The sequence below is a fragment of the Eubalaena glacialis genome, chromosome 4 (genome assembly GCF_028564815.1).
Source record: "Eubalaena glacialis isolate mEubGla1 chromosome 4, mEubGla1.1.hap2.+ XY, whole genome shotgun sequence".
NCBI lineage: Eukaryota > Metazoa > Chordata > Mammalia > Artiodactyla > Balaenidae > Eubalaena > Eubalaena glacialis.
The window spans coordinates 84032611-84043981 of record NC_083719.1 but is presented as its reverse complement, the minus strand read 5'-3'; positions in this window follow the sequence as shown (position 1 = coordinate 84043981).

Genomic DNA, 11371 nt, shown 5'->3' with positions numbered 1-11371 from the left:
CTGCCCCTCGGGCAACATTGCTGAGGTAACAAGTTTTATCACTTAAGTTTTACCTGGAACGCGATCCCTCACATCAATTTTAGTTTCATCTTGGGTATATAAAAGGTCATATCAAGACGTTATAGGAATAAACATTAATGTCAGTTTTGATTAAAGTGGAGAACTTTCTCCCATTTCAGAGAACCTAGAAGAGGGGGAGTTTTTCCTTAGTATTTGTAATTGTTTGTACTATTAAATGGCTTGGGATCACCTCCAGCAGCATCCCGTTCTACTTCATGTATTCACAAAGGCCGCACAAGCACAGATTAAGAGCATGGATCATGGAGACATGATCTGGACTTGAGTCCTGGCCCTTGAACAAGTTAAATATCTTTGTGTCCTAGTTCCCTCATCTTTGAAATGGGGATGAAAGTAATAGTACCTACCTTACAGTTAATGTTGAGAATTTAATGAAGTAATATTTGTAATCTGCTCTGAACAGTGCCTGGTACATAGTGAGTGCTAGAGAAGTCTTAATTAAATAGATAACATTTACTGTAACTAAATTATAGGCTGTGGCACTTTGATCTTCTTCCAGTCTTTTGTTCCCTACAGCAACATGAAATAATATTTCTGAACCTTGTCACATACAGAATTGTGAAATACACTGCATTTCACCATTGGGCTGCTGCTCCCTTTGACCTCTTAATCTTCCAGATACAGTAATCTCCAATCCTTTCTTGATCCTCCATCATCTCATCAAAAACTACCTCTCCCGATGGATCCTGCTTCCTGGCAGCCCTGCTCTCTACTTTCCATAATCTAGGCTGGGGAGAATCTCCACGCTAACTTATTTACATATTGTTCCTTTGCGCAGGGCCTTTCTGGAGATGATGCCTTAGTCCTATGTAACCAGAATGGCGTGACACAGAACACCAGTCAGAGGGATGTTAGCAAGTGTGCTGAGAGATAAGGTGTTCTGAGCTCCTATAAGGTCAGTAAACACACCGAGTTTAGCAAAATTAACCTATGCAATTTTGAAGACTCTATAATATGCTAATATGTATGTCCTAGTAGTGAGGACAATGTGTGCAGAATTTCCCAAACATTTGTCCTGATAGAAACTTTTACTTTCTCTCTGTATCCCTGGCAGAGTTAGCAGAACACCACGGAAAAATGCTGCCTTTGCTGAAAGGAGGGATGCTCTGTGTGAAAACACCCGTCTTGTAGGACAGGAATGTTTCTGAAGGCACCATTCAAATGACACCATCTTACTTTGGTGTCCAGAATTGCTTCATCCCCAAAATCCCAGAAGTAATTCAATCCCCCTCATCCTGCCCCAGTTCGTCATGCAAGTACTCAATCTACAAATGCTTGGGGAGGGCCCACTCACGCCAGGAGCTGTTCTGGATGAGCACTCCTGCCTTTGTTTCCTTGCTCGTGACTACACATCTTACCCAACAGCTCACAAGGACTATGTGCTGAAGATTGGAAAATATGAATCAGACTTTCAGGAGAGAGACTTGCCCCCTCCTTTGGGACCCTAAAGAGCAGAGCCAGCCTCTGGGTGTGGATGGATGTTGAGGGAACTAAGGAGTAGTGTGAGTTCTGCTTGGTCCACTCTTCACTGTTATTTTGGCGTCCTTGGCAACCTTCTTTTAATCTTTAGTATAAGAGCTGTACAACTGGGAGTCCAACAAGCTACAAGGGCTGATCATAAGAACAATGATGAAAATAGAAAATATTTACCACATTAAGCCCTTCATATATGTTAAATCTATTTTTACTCTACTTGGAGGGCTAAGTATTTTCTTGTCCCTGGTTGAAATCTCAGGCAGGTGCCATAATAATTTTTAGAATTTTAATAATAACATGAATCCTCTAATCCCTTCTAGGCACAGGAATGTTCTCATTTTAATAATTAAAATGTTCAGTGCAATTATTAATGTTCTAAACTTTCTTCCGAGGTAGTGTTCCTTCCCTGTCCTAGTGGGGGCAAATCCTCACGCCCTCACTTCAGAGTTGGAATGAGGATGGGAGAAGTAAGGGATGGAAAAGCTCTACTTGGCTGGCACAGACATAACCTCTGGGGCTCTTCTGTGTTTGTGGATCCCCAGGGCTGATTCTTTCCCTAGTAGAGCTCCTCAAAGGCACTGCTACTGGGGCCTTCACACTGTGATGCTGACAATGCCTGGCCCCAGCTGGTCATCATGATTCCTCCCTCATGCCCTGGGCAACTACCTGGCAGCCCATCTCCTTTGTGGTGTTAAAGTAATTAAATAAGGACGCCATTATACCAGGTGGCTCTAATGCCTTGGTAGTCTACAAACCGAAACCTAAGCCAGAGTCAATTCTGTAAATGCACTTGTGTGGAGAAAACAAAATTTAAGAATAACCAATCACAAACAACCAACTAGGTTCTCCCAAATAAGGCAACCACTTAAGCTGTAGCCAATAAAATAATTTCCTTGCTTTGCTTCCTTCCATGTCTGCTCTATAAAAGCCTTTCCCCTGGCTCCTGTCAGAAGAGGCTCCTCACCACTTTGTTGACCTGAAACAAATTTACTGCCAAATATTTCTCCAGTAAAGATGAGTTCACTGGGGATCAGCAGAGAACTGCAATTGGGGTCTACAACGACAAGCCACATGCAAGCCCCCACTTGGCAAGGGAAGGAGAACTCTCCTATAGAGAGGAAAGGGAAGATGGGAGGGCTATAGTAAACATAGAGTCCATGGCTTTTCATTGGCTGTGTCCTTGTCAGGAAAGAAGAGGAGCTTTCTTCTTCCTGTTGGGCTCTGTTACTATCACAGGGCATGAGAGCTCCCCTTTCTGGTCTCCGAGCTCTATTTAATTGAGGTTTCTGTTTACTAACTTTTTACAACTTCCAGTTTGGCACTGCCTGATTCCAACTGTTTGCTCATCTAAACCCTTGAAAATTTTAATGTGCCTCACTTTATAACAGAGGATATCACATTGTCCTTCCAGATAGGGATTCCTCAGAGTGCACATCTGGTCCATGAGACACGCCTGTGCTTTTATGCCAGTCGGCTACGGCAGTGTACCTTACTTCCAGTGCAGCTCTCTTCTCTCAGCTCTGTCACCTCAGGCTTGAGCAGCCACAGCCTCTCACCCAGTTTTTATGTGCCTCAACTCCAGGGGACTCATGAAGTGATTCTCTTGAAGATCCCTTTCTCATTTAGGTGAGAAAGCATGTTTCCCACTCTTCACTATGGTGATGTGATGGATATGTGCAGTCCTCCAACAACTTTCTCCAAATAAATTATCTTTAAAAACAATCCTTTCTTTCAACCTATCCAAGCTTTCTTATATGCTTGAGGTAGGTGCTAAGCTGAGCTTTGCAGTTGTTGACATCGCCTTTCCAGGTTCTTCATCAATGGTCTATTGAATACCTTGCCATAAAATGTAGAGCTACTTTAAACCCATTGTTTTGTTCTGCACCTTTGGGAATTCAGTGAACACTGAGGTAGAGTGTCACTTTAACATCCTGGTACACAATCAGTCTGATTTTAAATGTTAACAGTTCTTTGCTTATTCACTAGAGTCTAGTGACTAGAGTATAGGCCTCATGAAGGCAAGGATATCTGTTCTTTTTTAAAATGTTATATCCCCAGCACCTGGAACAATGCCTGACATATAGAAGCTCAACAACATTTTGTTAAATGCATATATTATTTTACAGATAAGAAAACTGAGGCTTAGAAAAGGAAAGTAACTTGTTCAAGCTTATTCAGCTAGAAAACCATGGAGTTATGATTTGAATAACTAGTGATGGAAAGCAACTAATGATAATCAGATGCATTTTACTTAAGCTTCTCCTTTTTAAAAAAAAAAAAGCTTTTGTGTATATTTCTGTGACCTTATATAGGATTATTTGCACAGAGGTTTTAAATTTGTCTTAGTTTCATAGAAATCTTCTAGAATTTTGCTACCTTGTGTTTCAGATACTGATGTTGGCTCATCAACCTGATTACATGGCAACCTAACCTTGGATGGCCACACTGCCATCTGGTGTTGGATATATGAATTGCAAGTTCAATGTCTGTACTGTACATCTTTACATCCATTAACTCATTTAATTTTCACAACAACCCTACAAAATAGGTACTATTTGCATACCTATTTTATGGATGACATACAGTGGCAGGACCAGGACTTGATCCCAGGCTAATTAGCTCCAAATATTACTCCTTATTATAGTCTACTGTTTCTCTAATACAGGAATATTCAAGACTTTCAGATTTAGGAACCCACCACTGAGTAAGCCACATAAACTTTTATTAGATAACAATGGTATGTAAAAGGGCAGATTTGATTAAAACATGAATCACGTACAAGCCTCCATAAAGAGTTATCAATATCTATTTTCTTTTGTCCTTCCAAGATCATGGTATTGGCAGGTTTGGCTTCCTCTAAGTCCTCTGTCCTTGGCTTATAGATGGCCATCTTCTCACTGTGTCCACAGAGGGTTTCCCCTAGGTCTATGTCTTAATCTCCTCTTCTTATAAGGACCTCTGTCATATTGGATTAGGGCCCACCCATATGACCTCATTTTATCTTACCTCTTTGAAGACCCTGTCTCCAAATATACTCACATTCTTAGGCACTGAGGGTTAGGACTTCAACATATGAATTTGAGGGGGACACAATTCAGCCCATAACAATTATATTCCATTTTAAGGGAATATTATCAACCAACTCACTCTATTTCAGTAATGCTAAATGTCTTAGGACCTCTGCTTCCTCGCTTTTCTACAACCTGCTTATTGTCATTTTATGAGGTTATCAATATCTCCACCAGCCTTCTAGGTGATAAATGCTAGGAGGATGAAACTCAAAATCATTTTATTATTTACTCACATAATTTTCCTTCCTCATTTCTAAGTATTTTAATGCTAATCCAAGTGAGAAAAATTTTAGTCTGGTATTTCACCAACTATATGAAGCCTACTCTTTAACATTTATCATCTCTAGTTCAATAAACACTATGCAAGAATTCACATGTGATAGTGTGACAGAATAATGAACCACATGGAAACCTTTGCCTCATTACTTTATGGTTATTTCCCCTAAAGTTAATACTTCACTATCTGAATGGCTTGGAAGAGAACAACTCTCCTTTGCTGAATCAGGGAATCTGATTATTACACATCATTAATCTAATGTCAAAGCACATTCTTAAAAAATGAGCAGGTCAATAATTCTTAGTGAGATCAACTTTTAAAGCTGTAACCATAATTTTCATAATGCTTATATCTTTAAAATGCCTTGAAATTTACAGAACATTTTTGCACAGTTTTTTTTGTAATCCTCATAATTATGATTTGAAGTATTCTCATTTTCATTTACAGATGAGGAAACTGAGGTTCAGAAAAGTTTTTGTGACACGTCCAGGGACATAGTTAATAAACAGCCGAGCTCAGACTATAACTCTGATTCTAGTCCAGAGTTAGCCTGTTTTAAAGGCTTTCCTAATATTTATACTAATGTCAATTTCTAAATGATCTCTCTTTCCCAAAAGATGCCTTCATGAGAAAAGAATTTCATGGTCAAATACATTTGGGGAACACTGTCTATTAAACTCCCCATTGGAAGAATCACAGACTTGTTATTTTTAAAGGCTGCGAGGACTCCTGTAATAATGAAGCCCATTTAAGTTTGTTTAATCTAAGCTTATTCCCAGATTTAATTAATCGTTGAACTTTTTTCCCCAAGTAATTGCTACTAACATCCAGAGGACCTGCATTAATAACGGTTCTAAATGAACTGCTTTTCATCAACCACTCAAAAAGGCCTGGGTGCTACCAATACTATTACATGTGAACAGGCCGTATTTTGGATAAGAGTTTAGTAAAATTAGAGGAAGTGGCCAGAAAGAACAAAAAGAAGTGTTTGCTTTTGTTTTTTGGTTCTTAGTCAAAAGAATTTGCTACACTATAAATGCCATGAAACGAAGAACCATTTCTAAACTTTTTTTGTGAGACATATAGTGCAATCCACTATCAAAAACATGTGTTTAAAGGAGAAAAATTGCATTAATTTCTCAAGTCAGTTTTACTAACCATAAATAATTGTTTATCAGAAAATAGAACAAATTTAGCTTATTTTTCTACTTATCAAGTGGCATAGCACTGAGGTATTCTGATGGAGAAAGATCATTTGAAAAACTGCTATATGTTTAAGGGGCTTTAAGGGTCTTGTCATCATCACCACTCAGTGATGTGATAAATGTCCCATACAAAATTTTCTCAAAGGGCCACATTGTTGCCAATGATATACTAGAGGGTCTTCAAATATATTAGAAAATAAATTATCTTGCAATTGGAGAGAGGAACAATTATTTTCTATGGTACTTTTTTGACTTAAAAAATCAATCTCTTTCCTTTTTTACCCCCTTTTCTATTCACTCTCGTTCACCTACCTTAATCGATCCAAATTCCTTATTTCAGAACTCTACAGTAAAGGAATTTAAAAAGTCAGGCAGAGTGGGTAGAAATTGATAGGGTTATATATATCCTCTTCAGTACATCAAAAGTGCTGGGACCTTTGAACAATCACAAATACAATCCACCGCACAGATACATATTAATTGGCAGATTCTGCTCACCTCTCCCTCTACCAGAGTGGAACAGAAAGCTTAAATCTAAAACTTTTCAGTCAGTTCTCTCAGATGAGTATTCCATGCTGGGCACTAGACTCTATTCTTAGCTCCATTAATCTTCCAGGAATGATAACTCTGCTTGTGATAAAAGGTCAAAAACAATTTTGACCAATTCAATTTTTCTCTAAACATTTAGTTCTTGCCTGCATGAGTGCCTACATGTACACACACACACACACACACACACACATACACAGAGACACAGAATTTATTAAATTATTTCTTTCAAAAAATGGTGTTCCCATTGGTAAGAGAATTTGAAAACCCAGCAGCCAGAGAGAAAAATCTGAAAACAACTGGTGGACTACCAAATTATAGTGAACTTGGATTTAACCCTTGAGCTTTCTCCCTATTACTCTCATACATGAAGACTAAGAATTTCACCTTGCTCTGATGTTAAGCACCCTTAAATTGCTGTCATAGTGGAGATTTTTACTAAAGGTCAACTTGTATCATTCAAGCAAATGAATCCTAACAACAGTTCAGGCTGAAATTTCTTAAATGGCCTTTCACTTTCTTCCTTATATTAGCCCAAGAGGTATCTCTTCACCTGTTCTGTGGTACTGAGGAAATAATACTATCTTACCTAGGTGGTGTGCTTTACAATTTACCAAACATGTTCCCAAGTATCATCTTATTGTTGCTCATCACAAAAAGCCTAGTAGAGCAGGAAAAGTAGACGTTATTCTCAGTTTTACCTATGATGCCACCAAGGCTAGAGAAGGATGACCAATTTGCCCAGAGTCACGTACCAGCAGAGGACAGGGCTAAGACAGACATGCTGCCCAGATCGTCATCCAGTTCTCTTCCCATAACCACACCACAAAGAGTTGAAATGGAGGCTAAATAAAAGACAAAACTGAGCTATGTTTCTTGAATGAGGACTTCTAGAACCAAGTCTAGCTACCAGAATTTCTGTGCACTAAACTACTTCTTTTAATTTAGAAAATTCATTTTTAATTGTTGCATCATGAATTACAAAAACCAAATGATATTCCCCGAGAACTATGGCCACTGAGCAAGGTTAGAAAGTTAAAGTAATAAGCACTGAGAGAGATAATTACTGAGAGCTAATTCTGTGAGACAAAAATGCACAGGAGTTATGGCACTGCAATTCATTCTCTGACTCACTATGTTTCCTCTGGCAAACTCTCTGGACGTCAGCTTCCTTATCTGTCAAGTAAGAATACATGCTCTGCTAACCTCCTAGGGCTCTTTGAAGAACCCGGCAAACTAATTTATGATGAAGTTGAAAAGAATGTCTCTCTACAAATGAAAGTCCTGTGGTTGAATTGCCCGACTAGAACTTCAGCTCTTTAAGCCATGGGAATAATACATAGGCTTAGCATTTTTAATTGTGTATTTTGTTTATGGTAAAATGCACGAACAGTCAGAAAAATGTGATTAATTTTATGTTCCTTTCTGATGTTCTAATGACTACTCCCATCTACTCTGTTTTTGCTTGTACTTTTCTTTTTTAAAAAAGTGCCATTGAAGGTGAGATGTATACTCAAGGAAATATTTAATGGTTCATCTGTAGTTTGAGGAGAGTGAAGCAAGAACAAAAAATTGGGCAGGTTTCGATTCAAACAGATTTTGTAGTAAACTAGTCTCTTTAAAATGAAAGCAGAAACAGAAAAGCTAGGAATCTGTTCTGTGCAGTTTTGGCAATCAACTTTTTGGTAATATAAGTAGGACGATGAGGCAAGGAAACCATTTTCCCATTCATTCTAGTTTAATGTCATTACCTAAAAGCTGGCAAGACTCTGGAAAGGTACAATAACTTTGCATGTGTATTACAAAAGACAGTGAGAGAACTTGTTTTTATTATAATACCACTTGCTAAGCTTTAATTAGGTGCAAAAAGCACTGTTCAACCTTCAGATGCCTACCCTAGAAAGCCTTGAGGTCGTGGACACTTTAATAAAACTTAGAATTGATTTGATACATTGAAAGTTTCAAAATGAGAGACATTTTAAGGATGGAAAATGGTAAATAATGGAATTAAATTTATTAAGGAGGTTATGGAACAGGATATTAACACCAAGGGGTCTACTTTTTTTTTTTTTAAGCCATATTTATACTTAAAATTTTACTTATTTACTTTTATTTTACTTTATTTACTTTGCAGAGTATTTTGATTTTTGGAATAAATATTATTCCTTAATCTGAATTTGGGTACTGGGACTCAGGTAGATTAAAAAATAATTGCTTATCACACTGATGGCAATAAATAGAATTAACCGTTGAATTGTACCAAAGCCCACACCCTTTCTACTACCCCACATTGTATCCTTTTATAACTTTTGTCCCCATAATTCCACCTCTTGTAATCTACTGCAAGGAAATAATTCACCAGAAAACAAGCTGAGAGGAAAGAAAAAGAAGAAATTTAAGTGCTCTACAATAGGGACTTTAAACAAATTATGGTAGTTCAGCTAGTAGACTGTTAATACATACTGTAAAAATGATGGGAGTTCCCAATAATGAAAGTTGAACTCATGCAATTTAACTACAACTCCTTCCCAAACCACTCTAAAATGACAAGAAAGGAAGAATAAAAAACAATAAATCATAAAGAGAGTATGAATGCAAAGAACATCAGACGAGAGGTGTCAACAGATTTCTGGAAAGTAGAAAGCACACAATTCACATTACTGGATTTAGAGAGCAGAGGCAACTGCAACCGAAGGCACCGCAGATGGAAACACCAAAGAAAAGCAAACCAGCTGCTCCAGGAAACCAATAAACCCTGAGGGCTTGGGGTATACGGTATACGGGAGGCAAGGATGGGATGGGGCTTGGGGGAAAGGTAGCAGACACCAATGGTTTTCTACTCAACATCTATTTCTCACCCAGCCCCTGACATGCTCACCCTTCCTCCTTCCTGGAAGAATGCTGAGTCCTTCTCTTAGTGTGACGGTGTGGCCATGGGACTCAGAGGAAGACATGGGCATAGAATCTGAAAAACATGGAGCTAACACAGGAAAGTAGTGGAAGCAGGCTTAGAGAGTAATCAGCCCAGACTGGAACAGAAGGACAGCAGACTTTGTTAATGTGAGAGTTCTGTAATGCCCTCAAGGGCAGCCTGGGGGCACAAAAAATTATTCAGAGCGCACTTTGATTTTTAAAATGTTCCATTTAGTAAAGTTACAAATTCAAAATTCCTAAGCACTTAAGTTGACTTTAACATATTATTCTATTTGTAAATCTAGCAAATTTTAATTACTTTTGAAGGATCCTTTTATTAATATTCAGTCCCATTTACTAGCTTGGTCCATAACACCTGTTTAAGTATTTTAAATATTTAAATGTCTGACAAATGTTCCAAGGTGCTCACAGAATTCTTATAAATCTAATAAATTAAGTTTGATTTCAGCTTAAAATCAAATTAAATCAATTACACATCTTAAAATTGGAATCGCAAGCTGATCTAACTCCAACTGACCAAGTTTTCTTAAATATCATACTTACATAAAATACAAAAATGCAGAGATTCTCTAACAAAAAAAAAAATTGTTATTTTAAGTTTGAGTCCCTTAAATATTCCTCTACTTAATTCTAAATCTTCCCAAAGTTAAAAGATAAATGACTCTTTGCCAGTACGGAAAACAATTGTTACCCACCACCAAAATCTTAAAGTTACCATCCCATGTCATTTTTGTGGCCAGCCTTTCAGCTTGTTCAAAGTTTATGTTAAAACAAAACAAAACAACCCCAAAGTTTCTTTAGGTTCAGAGAAGACTTTGGCCTCTCTTCAGAGAGATTCTTGCCTTCAACACTGACGGGATTTACTGAGTACCATTTTATAGTTGCTGTATTAAGCACTCTGTGCCTAAAGAAGAAGTAGGTTTTTAAGTAGTCTGCCATCTCTTAGACTGGAAATGTATATACCTTTCTGTCTACTCATAGACGTCTTTAAGTCTGTCACCTCCATCTAACTGACCATGTGACTTGACTGGATTTTGTATTTCTCTGGCTCTTCTTAAAGTATAAATATCTCCCTGCCTAGCTTTAAAACCTGAACTTTATAAATCATTCATTCATTTCAAATTTTTCCTGACTGGTAGGACCACACAACTCTTAGGAATAGTATGATAACATTGGATTGATTTCTGCATATCTGCCATTGCTTTTTTCTAACTTGGTGGGCCCAACTTCTAAAGTTATTCTACTGACAAGATACAGGAAGGATATATTCAGGGGAAGAAAATGGAACTAATTGGTTTTCTATTATGTTGAAAATAACATTAAAATCTGCTCCACATATACACTGGAGAAACTGAAGAACTAGCAATGTAGTAACTGAATGAAAACCGATGAAACAATTAATTCCAAGAAGAAACCAAAATTGTACAAGACAGGAAACAATCATAGTATACTACTTGGCTCATCAATAAGCAATATTTACATAGCCACGAACACTGATTAATGATTTTAAAATATTATAATTTTCGAGGGTAGGAAGGAAAAGTAGAGTTTAGAAAGTTAAATTCTTACCGTAACAAGAAGTCAACAGATAATATCTAAAATTGGTAAATCAAAACACAGATGTATAAGATTATTATATAGAAATACGGAGGCAAATATATGAAGAAAAAGCTAGAAAACTTGTAGGGAGAAAATGAGACTTTAAGAAACGAGAGAAGGGATAAGGGTGGATAAAGGTCAAGGAAAAGAAGAGGCAGGGAACTGAAGCTCTTTTGTTACAT